Source organism: Nelumbo lutea, chromosome 4 (genome assembly GCF_056320005.1).
Source record: "Nelumbo lutea isolate HS-2025 chromosome 4, American lotus-T2T, whole genome shotgun sequence".
Lineage (NCBI taxonomy): Eukaryota > Viridiplantae > Streptophyta > Magnoliopsida > Proteales > Nelumbonaceae > Nelumbo > Nelumbo lutea.
The window spans coordinates 64,998,496-65,021,242 of NC_142687.1; positions in this window are offsets into that span (position 1 = coordinate 64,998,496).

Sequence of the window (22,747 nt, forward strand, 5' to 3'; positions counted from 1 at the left end):
TCAAGAAGAAAGAGGAGAAAACCCTAGCAGAAATATCAGATTTTGAGCTAGGGGGATTGAGTAAGCCAGAAACACATCCTGCAATCTGAGATTTGATCTCTCATAGACTCTAGAGAGAAGAGATAATTCTACCCTCTTCGTCCCTGGACTTCTCCTCCTTCAGCCGCCGCCACTACCTGTTGGAAGATTGGATCTTTGCAGCAACAGGAAGTCAAGAAAGCAGTTCTTGACAATAGTCTTGCAAGAAAGACACTATGATTCGGTGTTCCTGGTTTCCAGAGGGTTCTTGTGAAGAATCCAGTGTGTAGGACGCACCCTGCTGATTCCGTTCCATCCACAGCTATGTCATCTTCAGCAGGAGCGGATCTTGGTCACTTCTTTGGGCATGAACACCAACTTTGGGAGGTATTATTTCTCTGGATCAGGTATAATCCTTCCTATTTCCTTTTGGTTCAGATCTGGTTTGTTTATGGTTCAAGTAGGATCCTTGAATAATGTATTCTAAATTTAGGGAATATGATTCCCAGTTGGAAGAAGGTAGGAAATTTTTTTGAAATTCGCCCCCCATTCCGCACCTTTCTTGGCATCCATTAGATGGATCCTACCATTCTTTCAGCGGCAAGGGGAGACCTTCGGCCCACCAAGGAGAGAGGCCCAACCACAGCCCTATGGGAGGCTCCAAAAGGCTGCTGACTTTAGGAGAATTGAAAAAGGAGGAGGACTCTAAACAAAAGGCTGAAAAGAAAAGTATAAAAAAAAAAAGAGAGGAAATTAGGGTTTGACCCCTTGACCCAAGAACGAAGAGGAGAAGTGCTAGGAGAAGGATCACAAGGCTGCTGAAGGCAAATTGGAGGGGAGATCGAAGATTGATGCAGAATTCCTAAGTTGTCTCCTTCTTTTATTCTGCGAATTCGATAACCTAGATTCAATTAGGGTTTTTCTTTGTTGAATCTTTCTTTCTATCTATTATAAGAACCATGATGGATGTTAATTCAGATTTGTAATTAATATTTTAAGCTGATCTGATTGATAGTGGTTCAGTCTTGGGATTTCTTGATTAGGGTTTTCGAATTTTAGAGTAATTTTGGCCAAATTATTCTTGTTTCTTGGATTACTTGAATTGCTTGAGAAAGGGTTTAGGTAATCAGATCAACTGATTAAGAAAATGGATTGAATGTATCTTTGAGATAATATGCATGATTGTTTGGCATTCATTCAGAAAGAATTGATTTCCTTCAAATTCTTTGTCCTTAATGCATATATGGCGATTAAATTCTTGATAGAAATATAAGAGTTGTTGCTCATAGATAGAGTGGGCTATGCTCGAAAGAGGCTGCTCATACAATTAGGAATTAGTCAACCCATGATTGCATTCAACTTTGGTTGGTTAGCTTAATGGTGTAATCGTTGAACCGGTTCTGCTAGTATTTTCGTGAAGCATTTCCTCTCATTACTTAAGGCGGTTTGATCCAAGAATACTTAGGATAATTAGCTAATTAGGAGTTACGTTTTTCCTTGTTTAACCTTTCAGATTGTCAGATAACAAAAGGTTGATTCAGTACTAGTAGTTGTTGGATTAATCCCTATGGGAACGATACTCTATTCATTAGTATATTATTTGATCGGCTAGTGCATTTGCTAGTGTAATTTAAACGCATCATTTACTTAAACCTATCTTATAGTTTTCATTTTACTAAAATATCCCATATATTTTATAACTTTTTTACATAATTAACCTATCATTAAGGAGTGTTTCTTTTTCCATTAGGCCCATAATTTTTTATTCCAAAAATACCCTTAACACTTTTTTGTACAAAAAACAAAATTGACCAAATATAGCCAATAGAGTGGTTACATGTCTTATTAAGGGCAAAAATGGCATTTTTTTATTTTCTATTGGTTAATTTTATTTAAATGAACATTAGGGTCAACATTGTCATTTTCCACTGTCATATAATGGAAGATTGATTAAATCCATTGCAAATTATATGTGGTGTTTTAGTAAAATGCTAACTATGGGGTAGATTTTAGTAAATCCATGAAACTATAAAGGGTATTTTAGTAAATGACTCTTTCTATTATTTAGATCCCCGCTAGTACATATTAAAAGAAGGAAGTCTAGGAATTTTCTCCTTTTTTGATTTTTTAAATTTTTTATTCCATGTCATTTTTTAAAAAAAATCAATTACATGCTCTCCTTCCTCACAAAAAATTATATAAAATCTCTCTCTCTCTCTCTCTCTCTCTCTCTCTCTCTCTCTCTCTCTCTCTCTCTCTCTCATGTTCCCAGGAGGAAGCATGAGCTTCTCTCCTAAGGTGCTCAATTTGTGCTCTCCTTCCCCATAAATTATCTCCTAAATTATCTCTAATTTAGTAGAGAGTGTCTCTCCTAAGGTATCTCTAATTCCTATTTATCTCTTCTTCCCCACTTTTTATCTATATCTATCTAAAGAAAATTTAAATTAAAAAAATAAAACAATATTTAAATATTCTAACAAAACTATATAATAATTTTAAAATATTTATTAAAAACACAAAAAATCATTATTATAGATTTAATAATATTCATATTATTAATAACTTTGTATTTTTACAAAATTCATTGTGAAATTATGTACAAACAATATAAATTATGATTTTCTAGTTATTCAATTCAAATGTTATTCAAATAGTAAAAATCTAACATAAAAAATGAAATAATATTTAAATATTTAAATAACTAAATATCACAGATAAAAATACTAAAAATAGCTAAATAATTATAGAACAAAATTTATAATAAATAACATAATATTTAATACAACTAAGTTTCGAATAGTTAAAATAACGAAATTATGTAACAAATTTAAAAAATTCTTAAAAATAGAAAAATAATTACAACATCATATCCAAATTAATAATAATTTAATATTTTGCAAAAAATAATAAATAAATTTTGTAATATTAGTATAAATTATAATTTTAAGGATTATTAAATTTGATAAATAATTAATATTTTAAAATTTAAATAATGATATTATTTAAATAACGGAATAATACTGTAAATAACTAATTTCACTTATATAAATTAATAATTGTAGAAAATAGCTTTCAAAAAATAATATGTATTAATAATAATTTTAAATATTAATCTAGATTTATTTTATTTTTATATATACTAAAATTAATATTTATTACATTTCAGTAATTATTTATTATTTATTGTGATAAATATGTTTTTAATAATTTTATATAAATCTATTTTTGTTTTTTATTTAACAAAAAACTTTCAATAATTATTGGAGATTAAACTACTGTTATTTAAATTTTTAAATTTACTTTATTGTACTTATTGTATTTATTGTATTTTTGTTATAATTTATTGTTTAATAATTATTAGAGATTAAAATATTATTTTATATTACACTATTTATTGATTAATTTAATATATTTTTTAATATTTATTGTATTTTTATTATCAATATATTTTCCTTAATTTTGTATTTTTGCTATAAATTTTTAATAATTATTGGAGATTAAACTATTATTATTTATTAGAGATTAAAGTATTAATTTAGTTGAAATTAAGAGTGTTCACTAGTTGGTTCAATTCGGTTGTAGGTTGTTTGGCCAACCAAATCGACTTGGTTAGGTTGGGAAGTTGATCACCCGAAACCAACTGACCATTAGTGAAAACCGACCAACTCAGGTTGTATCAGTTTAGGTCGAATTTTGGTGTCTCGGTCAATTCAAAAGATTTAAACTTAAAAAATTAAATTTAAAAATTAAGTTTAAATTAAAAAATATAGTGAAATTATTAAAAATAAGTTTCTAAATTAAATTTATGATATAAAATATTTAGACTAAGAAATATGGGAAATTTTCCACTTTTCTGTATTAAAGAATTATATTTAAAATATAAAATATTAATATATTTTTTAATTTAAACTTAATTTTTAAATTTAAAATTTTTAAGTTTAAATTCTATGGTCGGGTCATTTGATTTTGGTTGGTTTACAAGTGGCCAAAGCAAAACTGATCCAACTAGTAAGGTTGGGAAGGTGTTGAACCAAGGTCGGCCACAAATACTAGATAATCAACCAACTTGAGTGGAGTTGGTATGGTTGGTCGGTTTCATCAATTTGATAAGTAACCCTAGCTGAAATCTGTTATTGTTATTTTTTATTGTAAAAAATATTGAAAGTGGTTTATAAAGAAAAAATAATTATTAATTATTTCTAATTTTAAAAATGTAAAACAATTACATACTTATGTATTTATATTATTTAGCTTTCACTTAACAATTACCATGCATCGCATGGGTCCCCGTTTGTATAAACTTTATGCTTCTTGCAAACACACCATATGCAAACTATACATAAATATCATATCACTAATACTTTACAAAGAAAATGCCCTTTTTCATCATTCTCTCTCCTCCACTATTTACAGACATAAATCAACACATAAAATATACAGTTTGAAATATAACACATTGGATTTAAGTCAAACTGTTTTGCCTAATTTATCAACTCTAACGTTAACCCAACTTGGCGCTATTTATTGTTGGTGTTTTCCAACCCTAACCCTAGCCCTAGCCCTATCTTAAACAAACCTTCATTTTTCTTATATATGGCTTGGGTCGGCTAAAATGAGTTGGGCCTATATTTGCCCAAACATAGTTCTCGTTATCCAAAGTTTACTACCTAAGCATAGTTTTTAAGGCACCAAGGCAAGGTGAGGTGGTAAGGGGTGCCTTGTCGCTTAGTCGCCTAGGGGGCACCTAGGTTTAAATAAAACCATATATCCTAGGGTAGTTCCCTAGGTTCCATAACCATCTTTCCTTAATAATTATCCATAATTTTCATAAGAGACATGTAAATTTTATGTTTTAAGTTTAGAAAATCAACATTTTATGAGAAAAAAATGAACAAAGGAAAGAAAATTCAAAAAATATAGAGGCTGAAACCTTACTTTTGTTATAGGAAAAGAAGAAAAGAAAAGGTGGAAGAAGAAGATCTGTAAGAAGAAAATGTGTTGATTAGACAAAATTTTAAGTTCTTCCCTTGCTTATTGGTTCATGTTTTGAAATCTTTGAGGATTCAATCAAAGATCAAAACTTTGATACGATATGCCATGTATTGGGTGTATTGTATTATATCTTTGGCATCCCAATGCACATGTTTACAGGTGTTTTCGAAAACCCATTTTTTTAAATAATATATGAAGGGATGAGAGATCCATCATATGAATGGCCGAACCTTGCAGGAAGGTTGGACGAAACCAAACCGGACCAGATCTGAAACCAAAATGTAGGAGAGGGATATACCCGATACGGAGTAACAATAACTCCCAACGAAGATGTTCACGCCCAAGGAGAAAACCAAAGATTGCTCCCACTGAAGATGACAGTGTGAGGTGGAGCAGAATCAGCAGGATGGCTCTTCAGCAAAAATGTGATGGAGGGCTGGTGAGCACGACTTCAGATTACATTTTCTACCAAAAGGTAATATCAAGAACCTTTCTTGATCACTCCCACAGGTGAAGATCAAACTAACAAGGGCGGCAAGAGCAGGAAAGAACAGTCAAACTGCAAATTCTTCTCTCTTTGTAATCTACGAACTGATTATTGTATCTTGGAAGTTCTCCCTGCTCCTCTATTTATAGCCTTTAAAGAAAGCATCTCCTAATCCCATTAGGAGTTTCCTAATCCAAATATTGTATTTGGATCTGAACTCGCTTTAAGAGATAAGGATAACTCCTTATCTTATCTGCACATGAAGATCAGCCTTCCTAATCAAATTAGGAGTTTCTTGATCCAAATCTTTATTTGGATCTGAACTCTCTAAGTGGATAGGGATAATCCCTTATCCTATCTGGTGATCTAAATCCCAGAACAACCCCCTTTTAATTAATCTATTAAACCAGTTCGAATTGGGCTTTAAGCCCATTAAGTCTATGTGCTCACTTAACCTCCCAACAGCTGCCCAGTTGGCTATCCTTGTATGGTGTGGGACCCAAACAATGATCTACACATCAACCACATGTGTTCAGCCCAATCTCTATTACAAGGCCTGGGCAAATTCACTGTAGGAAACAGTGAACCCCTGAGTCCATCACCATGGGCTTTTAATGGGCCCAACATTTACACTAAATGGTCCTTGGGTCAAGCCACCTTATAAAAACCTAAGGATTGTGGGCAGATGCAAGATTAGCCCATCAGGTATTACCCTCAATGGTCTTACACTTAACCTCTCAGCCCATAATGATCAAACACTATCCGACAAGAGAGGACCTCTCCCTCGGCTGCAAGGTACAGTTCTGCACTCTCTACTCACATTGATCCTGGGAATTAAAACCTTTTGCAAACATTTTGAAACCATAATATATATATATATATATATATATATATATATATATATATATATATATATGTATGTATATCTCTATATAAATATATTTTGCAAAACAAACTTCAATAGTTGAAATCAACTGTCGGCAATTTAGGTTTCCATCAGAGAGAATGCATCCCCGATGATTCACTTTGTCTGACAAAAGGATGATCCTGTCACTATAATCACCCACTCAAATGAATTCTCAGATTGTCCCAACATACCCAGGTTTTAACCCCCTCTAAAGATCTTACTAATTGGCATATCAAAGATAGCCCAATCCGACACCTAGTGTGTTAGACAGTTTTGTATGCCTTAGCTTCAATCAGTTTGATGTACTTATGGCATTTATTGTAAATGAATAAAGTGCATATTTGATTCTTGTCATGTGGTGTGTTTCTGCGTAATACCCTTAAAATCAGACACTTATGAAACTTGTGTTGGTTTAGAACGTTCACAGCCAGTGGGTCAGTCTGGGGAAACCTATCCTGATAAGGCTGACACTGATGTACCGCCAAGTCAGTTGGGGTGGCCTGTCTCTGCCACCAGGGTGAGACCCAAGGTACATGCAGTGTGGGATCCACCTTGAGACCTTGAACCGGACCAGAATTCCAGTATTGCCCTGGACCTTGGCAATTAATGGGCAAAATTGGAATGTTACATCTGACCCCTAGACTCGATTATGGTACCGCACTAGGTGGCGGATTGGGCCATCTTTGATATGCCAATCAATGAGACCCTTAGAGGGGGTCAAAACCTAGGTATGTTGAGATGATTCATAAACCCATCTGAGTAGGTGATCATAGTGAAAGGATCAACCCCTTTGTCGGACAAAGGTAATGACCAGGGACATGCACTCTCTCTGATGGAAACCAAAATTATTGGCAATTGATTTCAATCATTGAAATTTTGTTTTGCAAAATATATAGTATATGTATATATACTATAGGTTTCTGAAATTGTTTGCAAAAGGTTTTAATCCCTGGGGTCCATATAAGAGGAGAGTGCAACACTGTACCTTGTAGTCGTGGGAGAGGTCCTCCCTTGTCGGGCAGTGTTTGATCATTATGGGCTAAGAGGTTAAGTATAAGGCCATTGAGGGTTAAACCTAATGGGCTAATCTTGCATCTGCCTACAGTCCTTAGATGTTACAAGGTGGCTTGCCCCAAGGACCACTTAGAGTAAGTGTTGGGCCCATAGAGTCCATATGATGGGCTCAAGGGATTCACTAGGCTTTCCAGTGAATTCGACTAAGCCTTGTGACAGAGGTTGGGCCAAACCCTTGTGGCTGATGTGTAGATCAATGTTTGGGTCCCACGCCATACAGAGATAGCCCAACTGGGCAGCAATTTGGAAGAATTAAGTGAGCACGTGCATTTAATGGGCCAAAAGCCCAATTCAAACTGGGCTAATTAGAATTGGCTTGAATGGGGCAAATCTGAGATGTGGACCAACCTTAAAGGATAAGGGAAAGTCCCTATCCACTCAATAAGAGTCCAGATTTGAATATGATTCAAAATTGGAAACTCCTAATTAAATTAGGAGGGCTGCTCATGATCTGTAGATTAGATAAGGTCTCTACCTTATCACTTAAGGGGATCAACATCTCCTAATGGGATTAGGAGCTGATCCCTTTAGGGTAATAAAAGGAGGAGGGGGCGGCAGCCTTACAACACACTCATCTGAGATACAGATACAACAGAGAAGAGAGAAATCAGCATACAGTGAGACTGTGCCAACTTCTCTCTACCGCCTCCTTCCTGTCGCCGCCGCCATTAGTAGTTCATCTCCACTCACATGGGAGTCATCAAGAAGCATTCTTGATTTCAGTTCTTTGTGAAAGAATTGAAAAGAAGCTATGCTCACCTGTCGTCCAGTGGGTTCTTGTGAAGGACCCAGTTCTTGTGAAGAACGTTGCCGATTCTGCTCCATCCTACACTGCGTCATCTTCAGTTGGACCAGTCTTTGGTGATTTTCCTGGGCATGAACACCTTCATTGGGGGATACTAATTCTTTGTATCAGGTATTTCTCTCTCCTATTGTTTGTTTTAGATCTGATTTGGTTCTTGATTCAAGATTGATCCTTGAAAATTAGTTTTCTAAAATAGGGAATGCGATTCCCAGTTGTTGGAATGAAAGAAATTTTTGAAATTCGCCCATTCTATTCCACATTATCCGAGCGTCCATTCGATGGATCTTTCCACTCTTTCATAGTGTAGTATCATAATCGAGTCTAGGGGTCAAGTGTAACATTCCAGTTTTGCCCATCTATCTCCAAGTTCTAGTGTGATGAAGTGCATAATTTACATACAATTTATAAGGATTTTATGCATGATTTTTATGACGGTTTGTTTTTCACCCCATTTCAACTTAACTTCAGGAAATAATTAAGGGGAAACCAACTAAGGAGAAAGAAGGCATAAAACAAAAAGAAAAGAGCCAAATTTGAGGTAATTTATCCCAGCTAGAACCATGGCCCAGCCGAGAGAACAAGAGAGGTTCACTCAGCCCATGCAGCCCATGCTACACTCTTTGGGAGAACCCAAAGAGAGAGCTTAGCAAGAAAGTCAATTCGGCTAAACAAAGAGGAGGCCCATTTCAGCTCAAAAACAGCCTAAATTGCAGCCATAAACAACCCAAATTTCAGCCAAGGTGCAGCCCAAGAAGAGCTAGGGGCGGCACCTCTAGAGAGTTCAAGAGAAAGGGGCAGCATTTTATAGAAGGTTCAAGAGGAGAAAAAGGGTAGCAAATTCTAGAAGCTTCAAGAGAGGCTAGATGTGGCAGCTTCTAGACTCCTTGAAAACCTATTTAAGGAGGTCTCTTGGAGAGGAATGGTGTTCAATTGACTAAGTTCAAGTCTCCTTGGTCTCTTGGTTCAAAATTCAAGGAGAGGAGAAGAGAGATAGCTAGGCACAAGAGAGAATGAGCTGAGGAGATCCAAGCTTTCCAAGAAGAGAAGAATGTGAGTTTGAAGGAGGAGAAGCTTTTTGAGAGATCTAGGTCACACTCTTACTTAATTTTTGCATATTTTGTGTTCGAATTCAGCTAGAGATTATGTAATTTCTCCATCTATCTTTCTTTCTTGCTGTAATGGAAGTTTGATTATTGTAAATTCAATTCTGTAATTAGTTTTCTTGAATCATTCGAATAGATCATATCCAACTTTGAGTTTCTTGATTAGAATATAAATTGTAGAACTGATTAGCTGAACTGCTATCTTACAAATTCAGATCTGTAATTTGTAATGTCCGAATTGCTTGAGAGAGAATTCAGACATTCATCATTCAGTATTGGCCGATTTGTTCTAGACTCTTGTAAATTCTAGAGTGCTTGAGAAAGACTCTAGAATTTTAGATCTGCTACTCAAGAACTGAATTGAATGCAAGATTAGAGATAACTTGCACAGTTCAGTTAGTGATCATTCAATCTGAATTGATGCTCTTGAAATGTTTGATCTAATGCATGCATGAATGATTAGATTCTTGATAGAGATATAAGAATCATCGTTCATGCATAGGATGAACATGCACTTGAAAGAGGTTGTTCATTGCTTTGGGGTTTCACCAAACCAAGGCTGAATCAAATTCTATTCGAATGATTTAGAGAGCTAATTGCTTACTCATTTCTGGGTATTTTTAGCTTATCCTCTCAACTTGAATACAAGGTGTTTGAGCCAACTCCTAGTAGATAATTTGTTAGCTAGATTTTCATATTTGAATTAGATTTAGAATTCGGCTAATCAGATAAGAGCAGGCTTATATAATACTAGTAGTTGCTACATAAGTCGTCGTGGGAACGATACTCTACTCACTACTCTATTACTTGAGCGGCTAGTGCACTTGCTAGTGTCACCAAGGCGCATCACAGGGCAATATTGGAATTTTGGTCCAGTTCAGGGTTTCAAGAAAACCCACACTGCATGTACCTCAGGTCTTACCCTGGCAGTTGAAACAAGCCACTCCAACCAACTTGGCGACACATCAGTGTCGGCCTTGGTAGGATAAATCTCCCCAGATCTATCCAACGGCTGTGAAGATTTTAAACTAATATGAGTCTCATATGTGTCTAGTTTAAGGGTATTACACAGAAACACACCATAATAACATGAATCAAATATGTATTTTATTTATTTACATTAAATGTCATAATGTATATCATTCTGATTGGAGCTAAGGGCATACATTGTCTAACAATATATATAATAAGGGGAGTATCGTTATAAGTACTGATACGTATCAGAGGTCTATCGATACTTTGAACCATGGGTTCAATAGAACATTTAGCAATGTTTGTATTGATTAAACCCTAACAAATAAGAAAATAATAAAAAGAAATTAGTATATAAACACATAAAATGAGTATTCTAGTTTAATAATATCTATTTTATAATTATAATGTCAAAAAATTAAAAATATACAAGTACTTTGTAACATAGTAGACAAAACTACTTGGCGACTGGGTGAGGTGAGCCTCTAAGGCGCCTTATCGCTTAGGCGTCGCCTTAACAACTATATACCTTAGTTATCAAAATGAAGAAAAAAATAGTAATAAAGTAAAATAATATAGGCATACCCAATTTCTAAATGTATAAATTACACAATATTGTAATATATAATAATATAAATAAAATCAAGCCTAAAACGAGTCAATCACCCTAGCTAGCTCGGCTGAGGCAGGTTTAGCCAGACAAGCTCTAGATATGAAGGTTAGGTATGGTTCACGATGAAATTAAAATTTGAGTGCAGGTCCTAGTTTCAATAATCACTACCTATCAACCCTATGCTTATTCTACCCCCACCCTCAAAAAGAAAAGAAGAGATTATTACTTGTTTATATAGGCAGTGTATATAATCTAATTTAGCTTCAAACTTTCTTTGATATACCCAAAAAACACAAAGATATTCTTTTTGTTAAGAGGAAAAGGAATTAGCATGAGGAATCTATAATCTATTAATAGCTTTGGATTTTATCTTAAAAACCAGAAGTGTCTGAATGATTGAATCTAAAAAAGAAATTGTTTTTCGTTTGGAAAGCTTCATTGTTAACGCCATTAATTAACAAGAGGGAGGAGATTAGCTAGACCGACGATTTGACAAGGTTTTGTCCAGTAGAGGGCAAACCACATGTCTTAGGATGGGGCAATTTTACGTATATTTTTATTCAAAACATCTACACTAGATGACAGAAGTCTTTGGGCTGGGTATTATATTTGACACAGAAAACTAAATAGGAGGACCTATTATGCACGTGATAAGCCTTCAAAGCCTCTGAGACCTGAGCTGATCAGTATAATTATTTGACATGAGAGATATTAAAATTTGGATTATTTTAGTCCCTTTTATTTTCTCACGGGGAGGCTCGCCAGTTGGTAAGACTTAGGCTCTGTTTGTTTTTCACCAAGTTACTTAACATATAACTTAAGAGATGATGAGTATCACTTAAAGAAAGGAAAATAAGATTTTTCTGAATTCCACATAAATCTAAAAAAAAAAAAAGAATACAAATATTTTGATCATTGAGAACCAAAATCTTATTGACCCCTTCTCAAAACCCAACAAATATTTTGATGAGTAATATATTTAATAAAGGAAGTATGGCATGCACAATCCATGAGGTGAGGCCTCAGTCTTGGTAAATATATATAGGCATATATAGAACAGAGAGAGACAAGTTTGTATCTTTCACTCTTCATGTGACCAGATAGACAGGGGGACATGGAGAAGCTTCATTTTGTCTACTCCAATTGATGTAGCCTAGAGTACATTAGGTCAACCAAAATTGCCCACATCACCTCTAATCCCATAGAATCAGCAAGGATTAATCTTAATTGTTAAAAGCTCTCCTAATTGAAAAAAAAAAAAAAAAAAGTGAAATATTTCAACTATATGTTGGTCAAGCTTTATCTTCAGACTCTATTCAATTGTAGAGGTATGGATTATCAAAGCAACAATTAAAAGCAGTGGAAAAACAGGAATTTTGCTGTGCATAAATGAATACAGAGAGATGGGTCCTGGGTGATCCAATATCATCCTTGATTTTAATAAACTGGTCTCACGCAGTTCAACACCATGGATCCAGCAATCTACATTTATGAATTGTCACCGGGAATCATTGCTTTCTTTCTTCTCAACTGTTGTAGTAATTGAAGGAGTAGTGCGACAACATGGTGGATGATCCATCCCACAGTAGCTGACTAGCTGTAGTGGGTAATGGATTCATATATTGAACTGGACTACTGGAGTAGGCCACCCAAACCCAATGAGCCAGCTGGCCTATTCTGACCCAGGACTGCAGGAGTACCCTAAAGTTATGTATCAACCCAATTCAACGAGTCTACTTTCTAATCATGATTCAAGTACAACTGGGTGTGGATTAAATTAAAATAGTCCAATGAAAAAAAAAAGGGGGGAGGGGGGGGGGAAGGGGAGGAATAAAATGGATGAACGGTATTGAGTTGACTTTTGGAATGGGTGTGACAGGTTTGGAGTGTGGAGCCCATTTGCATTCATCACTGCACATGTTATGTGAAGGACATAGGACGGGTGGATAGCATTATATTGCATAGTTGTTACTGCTGCAAATATGTCTACTACCTTAACAGTGAAACTAGTTAAGTGGTTTTGGTTAGATAAGGGGATTAGGATATTTAGGTTGTGTGTTTGGTTTCGTGGCAGTTTAATGGAAAAAATGTTGTTATATTAGCGTTACATAAGCGTTAGATTTATTGTATATGAAGTAAAATGAAACACTTATTTGGTTTCATCGTCTATCAACTAAATAATAGAAAATTGAAATGCTTTGTGTATATGATATTTGGGGAAATTTCAAAATTTTGTTTATTCCAATACCCCAGTATTTCTTGAAATCAAATGATGATGTGACACTTTAATGGATATTAATATGAGGTAGAGAGTAAAAATGTTTAAAGTGAAGTCCAACCAAATAATAAAAACAAGAAACATTTTAAAATAAAAAAATATAAATAAACATTTAAAATGAAAAAATACAAATAAACAATTTATTCATAAACACCTACAAAACCAAACACATACTTAATAAATTACACTTATTTGAACGTTTATTTAACACACAACACAACAAATAGTATTAACTATTAATAGGTGTTCAAAAACAAAGAATAGTGGGGGAGGGGGCAATTTTAATTTTACCTATTCTCACTGTCTCACTTGTTTGGCGGGTTATAGTTATTACTATATTATATTTATTGATAAATAATAAATTGTATTAATTAACCACACAGCCCACGTAGGTTATTGACCTGCGTGTAGTCTAATAGTGTTGCCCAATGCCCACCTAAATACCTAATCACTAATCTCATCTCCATGTGTGTATTGGTTGGTTCATAGCAGCAGTGATGGTGGCTACCTAATTTTAAATTGGGCTCTTTGTTTCAACTTTCAAAGAGCCCTTCTTCTATACAGATAAGATCAGTGGTGCAAGTTAAGCCCACTCAAACAATACAAATTGTTGAATGCATGGCATTTCATTAATTAACATTGGAATTTTGTTATTATTATCTCTCTCGGACAGGACTTTGTGTTAAGGAGGATATTTATCAGACCCCAATACATGGCCTTGATTTAAATATCCTAGCATTTAATAATTATTCTTAATTATTTAAAGGGGAAACAACACCTGCAATATATATTAGAAAAACAATTAAAACTGACGATTTAACTTTTCATTTCTTTCTCTTATACACATACACTCACACACACCCTTTAGTAATCAATGTTTCTAAATTCTAACATCTCTCCTTTCCCATTAAATCTCTCTTTTTCACTTACATCTCTTTTAATTCCTTTTGGTTATATGATAAAATGGATGTATGAATAGATGGATTAGATTAAGGGCCAATCCTAAATATGAGCCCCAGCTTGAACCCAAACTAATGTCAAACCAAATTTGTCCACAAAGTATATAGGGTGAACCAACTTCTTCCTTATAAAAGTCTAAAGAAATCATTGCTCCTTTCTATGGTATCAGGTTTTTCTCTTTTTTTATTAATTTAATGCAGAGATGTTTCATGGATTGTTTTAGTTCAATAATAAAATGCTGTAAAAAAGCACTTAATGTGAACTTTTGGTCATTTTCGTTAGTTCAATTTTGAGACTGTTTTTCAACTTGGTTGTCGATTTTAAAATGATACTTAAAATTGCATTTTAAACAACAACCTGTATATCATACAAATAAATCAGAGAGAGAGAGAGAGAGAGATTTACTTAATATCTCATTAGGGGTGTCAATTGACTGGTTTTGGATTGGATCCAATGTGATCCAAACCTTATCAATTCGGATTTGGACAGTTCGTTGTAATTATTGGATTGGGCCAATCCAAAATAAATTGGTTCATATTCTTATTGGTCTAAATTGGACCTAAACCAAATTTCCAATAATCCGATCATGAGGCCAAACCCTTGTCCAATTAGGAATCTATTAGAATTGAAGCCGATATAAAATCATTTTTATAAAAGTACTTTTACAAAAGCACCTTTAGAAAAATACTTTTACGAAAGCACTTTCATAAAAGTACTTTTATGAAAGCACTTTTATAGAAGCGGTTTTATAAAAAAAGTACTTTTATGAAAGTAATTTTACACAAAAACACTTTTACAAATGAAATCTTACAGAAATACTTTTTATAAAAGCACTTTATGGATGTACTTTTATAAAAGCACTTTTATGAAAGAACTTTTACGAAAGCACTTTTACGAAAGTATTTTTATAAAAGTACTACAAAAATACTTTTATAAAAGCATATTAAAGCACTTCTATGAAAGTACTTTTATAAAAGTACCTTTACAAAGGCACTTATATGAAAGTACTTTTATAAAAGCACTTATATGGAAGTACTTCTATAAAAATACTTTTACAAAAAGTACTTTTATTAAAGTATTTTTACGAAAACATTTTTATGAAAGTACTTTTGCAAAAGTGTATTTCAATACCAAAAGGGTATATTTTTTGTAATTTTCAGATTTTCTTCATTTTAATATATTTTTGTAATTTTTTACATATTCTATTTTTTATTTAATTTTTTATATTTCATTCGATTCGGATTAGATCCAATCCAGTCCATTTACATGGATTGAATTTGGTTTGTATTACATTTAAGCTGAAGTGCAATCAATTTATAAGTGGGCTCACATTATACTGGATCGGATTGAACCAAATCCAATCCTACTGACAGCTCTATATCTCATCTTGGCTTTACATGAGAAAAATTGTACATAACTCTATATCTCATCTTGGCTTTACATGAGAAAAACTGTACATAATGGAGTCATTGTTAATATAAAGTGTACAAAAGAAAAGGGTAAGAGGAAGAGACGATCAGCATTTCTTGATTCTTCTAACAGATGATATAAAATTATACAAATCCCGAGCACCCACATGCATGCATTATTTATCTTATTCTTATTCGAGAAGCAAGTCCAGCTTCTAGCTTCTACTTTCTGAAATCTGAATCACCTCTACAAGTTACAATGGCGACCATTTGTTCCTTTAATTTTTTTTTTCTTTTCTTGTCTTTTTAATAATTAATTAATACACGACACAGACCCACCTATTTTTGCCATGTGGATGGGATCATGTGTGACACGATACTAAATATTTTCCCTTTTAACAGCTGGCTCAGACGATCAAAAGGTTATGACCATTTGACTAGAATGAATCGATTCTCGGCCATGTTTATAGTAAATATTGTCTCATTTGTGCTGTGTCTAAAATCCGTTTATGAAAAATTTCTAATGTTATTGATTCTTCGAAAAACATTTTCTCAGATCAGTCTTAGAAGTTGGGAAATGTGTGATTTGATAACATATTTTTTTATTATTTTTTATTTTTTTTATTATTGTTAATAATAATATACTGATATAGTATTAAAAAACACTTAGGCTGCGTTTGGTGGAAGTGTAAAATCGACCTGAGATAAACTTTGCACCTGGTTCGATTTTACATACATTTGGTAAACATGTAATTTTATATCGAAAAATTATTAAATCGGTATAAAATTACATTTTATCTTTTAATTACAACGATAATCGATGTAATTTTTGACGTATTTATTACATTGCTCGCTCACTCTCTCTCTTCTCCTTCTCTCTTCCTTTGATGAGAACAGAGTACGAGAACATGACTTACGAACAGAGAGGCAGTTGCAACACCTGGCAAGGATTGCAACACCCGACGAGAACGAGAACAGAGAGGCGCTTACGTACGAGAGCCTCTCCTGTTGCAACACCCAGTCACCAGTTTATGGGTCTGATACATCACTCACCGCCGATCGCGGTGCTCTGTTTCATGGCCGACCGGTAAGGACTGCAATCTCTCGGTTGTAGGGATTTTTACCTCGGTTTCCTTGTGTTCGTCGTCGTTTCATTCGCAATACCATCCACAACCATTGTTTCTGCTCCCCCTCTCTCTCTTCCCCTCTCCATCTTCTTCTTCTTCTCTCTCACTTTCTGTTCAGTAGCTTGTTGGCTTCTCTGTTCTCTCCCCCTTCCTTCTTCTTCTTCTTCGTTGTCGTCCTCGTACACTCTAACCATTACACCAGGTGAGTGCAAAAGATAACCGATGATCTTCCAAAAACTTTTACTGGATCGATTCATCTTTTACACTTATCTGATGGGCTGTTTTACAAATACATCAGTGTAATTATGTGATAGTAAAAACAATAATATGAAATAGCAAATTCCAATAAAAAAACTTTTTCTGAAAAAAAAAAGCAGCATATCTATGCAATACTATTTTCTGATAAAATACGTTCCAAACACCACCAAAAAAGTGAACAAGAGACAATTCTATTTCTTACGTTTACATTCGCTAGTAACATAACATGTGTAACAAGATTAAAAGTTGCTCATATAAATAATTTGATTTTTGAGAAGAAAAAGAAGTTGGGTTTTAATTTACGATAATAATATAATAATTAATAGATAACATGCATGTGCATAGAAATGTCAAATGTAATCTATCATCCAAAGTATCATCCCAATCCATCTATCCACCACCACCAAGAGAGGTCCAGGACCTTTAATTTCCTTAATTTAATAATAATAATAATAATAATAATCAATTAACTAATTAATAAAGAAGAGTTTCTTAATTATTATAATGAATGGTGAGTAATCTAGAAGGACCTTTTTAAGTCTTTATTTTAATTAATATTGTTATACTTCAATGGCCATTTCTGATTTCTGACTTGAGGTTTTGTTTCTTTCATTGATTGATGAGGGGGTTGGTTGAAAGATTTTTCAAGGAAAAAAAAATAAAACATTCATGCATGACTCATGAGATTGGAATATTGGACTTGGGTTGGGTTGAGAGGTGACCACTTCAACCACTTTCTAGAAATTGTTACTTTTTTTATAAGAGAAATTGTTGCTTGTTTGTCCACGGCCCACTGGAAGAGAAAATATAGAAAACAAAGATATGGTTTAATCATATATAGAATAACAGTGTTGAAAAGGATAATTAATTAATATGGGAGCTTTTCAGTCATCATTAAAGCTTTAGCTGTAGTGGAACTGGTTAATTTAGTCAAATGACAAAGTGATGAGTATCGGTGCTTTGACTGACTGTTTGTGGAGTTGGGGGTCTGCTCTTCCAAGGCCCACACAACAAATACACCTCGGATCTGCTCTCACAAATTGTTCCCATATTCTATTTACAGAGCATCACCACTGTGTATTGAAAACATCTTATAAGAAAGATATTCTCACTGTAATGTTTCATGAATAGAGATGTGAAAACAACTAATGGGTAGCATATCTGAGCCTCAACAAATGTGCATGTTGGACCATTTATCATTGCATGTTTTACAATTTCTTCACCCCAGATTCCATGTTGGGTCGTGGAAAAATGTGTGGGACCAATTTTGCTTCTTTTTACTGTTTTTCTTAGCTTTCTTATCTTCTTTAGATAAGTGAAAGAGGTCATTAGTTTTTTTATCCCTCAGTTCTTTTTCTTTTCTCTTTTCTCTTTTAGCCTGCTATATGGTCAAAATAAGGAAGATCAATTTTAATTTGTTTCCGTTTTTCTATGTTCCCTTTGCAACCAAACACAACATAAGACAATATATCTGTGGATTTGGTGGGTAAAGTGAGAAGTATTTGTCAGGATCTACTAGTTACATATTGGATGCCTAAAACCAAACACAACATAAGACAATATATCTGTGGATTTGGTGGGTAAAGTGGGAAGTATTTGTCAGGATCTACTAGTTACATATTGGATGCCTAATGGAAATGCACCTTGAGACTGTAATTACAAAGTACAAAACAGACAAGTGAAAACATCCCACTTACCCTTCAATCAGTGGATTTTGAAGGACTATACCTACTAAAAATATCTATCCACTAAAATTGATAAAAACTTATTTATTATTTGCCTTGGCTTTACATTTCAAGTCATAAAAGTTAAGAGGTTGTTTGGTATCAATGGCATTTATAAGATAAATGTTTTGTACGATTTTGTCTTGAAAAACGAGACAAAATCTGTTTTAAACATTTTGTACGATTTTCTTACACCTCAGCGTTATTAGGCGCCATATAAGCCAAACAATGAAAAATCGGTCTTGAAAATGAAAAACATCAAAATTGGTGTTTTTTAATAAATGGTTCACACAATTTTTGAGAAAGCCATATTTTAGTAGCAGCACAAAAAGTTAATACTTGCAAACAATAGTTTTCATATTTTTACTCTTTTATTATGTCCCCTTCTGTTAATTAGTGGCAATAAAACCAACTACTTTCTAAATTTAATTGGACTTTTTTCTTTTTTATTTTGCCACTGAACAAACAAACTAAAGTAAGAACACTTTCCCTTTCTCCCACAATCTAAATGTCCATTATGTATTTTTTATTTCAACATAAACTCATCATAGTCCCATTTTCCAATGTTTAGAAAATTGGACTAGATCAGCCAATTGGATTGGTTAAACTATGACATGGGCCCTCATCAATTTGGTCATACCCCTAAAACCATTATCACCAACCAATTGGCCAGCTGGCTAGTCCAACTAGAGTAAACCAGCCTTTGGTTTATAAAACTAGCCAGTTTTTTTATCATTTTAATTTTAGCTAATATGCAAACTTGCAGAGGCGTCTTGGCATCATTATTTTTGCCAAAAAAAAAACATCCTTTGCCTCAGATCTTAATTTTAATATAAAAATTGAAACTAGAATAAAAATATATATTATAACAAAATATAAATATATACATTGAATACAAGTATATAATTAATATTATTATGTATATATTATGTTATTGCTGTTGTTATTATTACATCATCACATTTTGACCTCAAACCTCTGACCCGTAAATCTCTCTCTTTTTTTATTGTCTTTGGTTCTCTAAACATTGTGTATGTATATATAAATATATATATATATATATATAGATGCTCAAATTAAGAAAATAAAAATAAAAGAATAATTAGTTAATTATAATTTTATAAGAGAGTGCAAAGGTTGGGCAATAAATATATAGATGACTTTATTGGCTGTGGACCATGTTTAATTATATCTCTTTTTTACTCAGGCATGGATGTAATATATGTTGAGCTTGTCCCAAGATTTGGACCATCTATGTATGTGTACTAGATGGGCCACAGTCTGAAGATGTTGAGTTGACTTGGTGATCCCATATGTGGCCCATCTAAATCTAACCACCCATTAATGGAAGTGTTGTGTATACCTACCTTCTCTGCCCAGCTGCAAGTTTACTCGGGGATCTTTCGAGGCAATCCACCAGGTGAGGCGAGTACGACTCAGCCCCATAGGTTTCTCTTTATCGTGACAAATCTTTCCAAATTAAGGGCCAGTTTGGTTTGTGGGATTTGAAGTATAGAATCAAAATCAAAATGGATCATTCAAATTTTAATTATTTGGTTGAGTGGAATCAGAATTTGATTCTCATTTCTAGTGGAATGAGAGAATGTCCATTGTATTGGGAATGAGAAATTCATTCCAACCAATTCTAATTTAAAATCCGATCCGAGCCTAACTAAATAGGTTGGGGAAGAACTATTTGGATTCCAATTCTGATTTTGGTTTCAATTCTCTAAATATTGATGAATGATGATTACTTTACTACTACTTGATTAGATAAATTAGTAGCTAGATTTAGATATCTATTAAACATTTCTAACATTTCATGGGTCTTCATTGTCTCTCATAAAATTCATATTTACTCTCTAATAAAAACAGTCTTAAATCTCCCATGGGTCTTATTGTCTCCATATTTACACTCTAATGGGAGAATTCTTAATGCTCCATTTGGGAAGAATGCAAATACAAATATGTTCAATACAAAAGCTTGTGTAGTATATTTCTAAACCTTGTATATACACTATACATACTTGTATTTCTACTCTTCCCTAAATTTGCCCACCAATACATGGTATGAACTAATTTTCCTCCTCTATAAAAACTTTAAGAAATCATTGTTCATTTTTCCATGGGCTCCCTCTCTCTCTCTATTGATTTAATATAGATTTGTTTCATAGATTGTTATGGTACAATAATAAAATGCATTAAGAAAGTATTTAACGTGAGCTTTAGTTATATTTGTTGGGTCAATTTTGAATTTGCTTTTTTTTCACTCGGTTATTGATCTCATGCTAAGCACATTTTTTAAACCAGCTCATGCATGAGTTTATTCTAACAATATAAGATAGAGTAAACAACCCGATTTCATACACAAAATGAATAGTTAAATGTGAACTGATAAGTAATACATTTTCATTTAGGCTACGTTTGGAAACGATGCAAATAGAGTGTGAATGCAAATATGAAGAGTGTAAAACCGTTCATGCAAATACAAAGTTGGGTTAGTTTTGCATTTACAAATTTACCTTATTACCAAACAAGCTTTTACCTGCAATGGATGCAAACAAGAATTCTAATAAAGTATGTCTTTTTTTTTTTTTTTTTTTTATCAAAAGCCCACTTGAAATGCAAATTTACTTATTTTTTATGGATGTACTTTTACATCTCATTATCGATATAAACATGCATTGAAAAATATATTTTCTGTAAACAGGCAAAACTGAACTAGAGTGTAAATTTACCTTAAACCAAGATTTACACTCCATTTACATTGTTTCCAAGTGCAACGTTAGGATTTATAGGATAAAATTCAGTGTGCTTTATGTGTACATTACATGTGCAATATAAAATAAAAGTAAATTTTCCTATAGTATTTAAATGCATGCATATATAATTTATAAATTAAAAAAATATCGTGTATTATCTGCCTTGCATTTTTATTGAAACAAATAAAAATATGACTATACAGTATTTATATTTTAAAACTAATAAGGTTTTAATTTAACTTCATAGTCAAAATTATAGAAAATAAGCTTAAAAATTGCAGATATATGCATTGGTTTCAAGGTTGGGGGTGAGTTCATTGTTGTCCAAGCCTTATTGCAAACATATGGGGTTGGCTACATGAATACTATTTAGCCATTCTATTTTGTTTAATGCCATATTTTTTTGCCACAAAATTTTATGACACCCCATACCCATGAAATATAATTAATGGGGAGATGACATGGGTAATAAATCCAATGCACACCTATGCTGTCCTGTGTAGAGATGGCAATTTTTCCCATTCTCACCGGGTACCTGACCTCGGGGATGGGGATTAATAGGAACCCCTGACCGAGGTTAAGATTGGGGACTGGGAATGAAGTCCCCACCCTGACCCGACCTTGATTATAGATGTATATATTAAATATATATTATTATATATGATATTATTTATAATTTTATATCAAAATATGTTTAAAATATTATTTATATTTAAAATTTTTCTTTTATTTTAAGTAAACTTATTTTTCTCAAAATTCCTGCTAATTAAAAAGATTTGAGGATTCAGGTCCTTGCAAGGAACCCGCCTCTGTCAAGGATTGGGGATGGAGGATAAAGACTGTAATTTATCTTTAAGTTGGGGAATATGATCCCCACCTTGAACTCACCCATTGCCATTTCTAGTGAATGATAAAGGAGATATTCCCAATCTGTGCTTACGGGGAATGAAGTCCCCACCCTGACCCGATCCTGATTATATATATGTATATATTAAATATATATTATTATATATGATATTATTTATAATTTTATATCAAAATATGTTTAAAATATTATTTATATTTTAAAATTTTCTTTTATTTTAAGTAAATTTATTTTTTTCAAAATTCCTATTAATTAAAAAGATTTGAGGATTCAGGTCCTTGCAAGGAACCTGCCTCCATCATGGATTGGGGATGGAGGATAAAGACTGTAATTTATCTCTAAGTTGGGGAATATGATCCCCACCTTGAACCCACCCATTGCCATTTCTAGTGA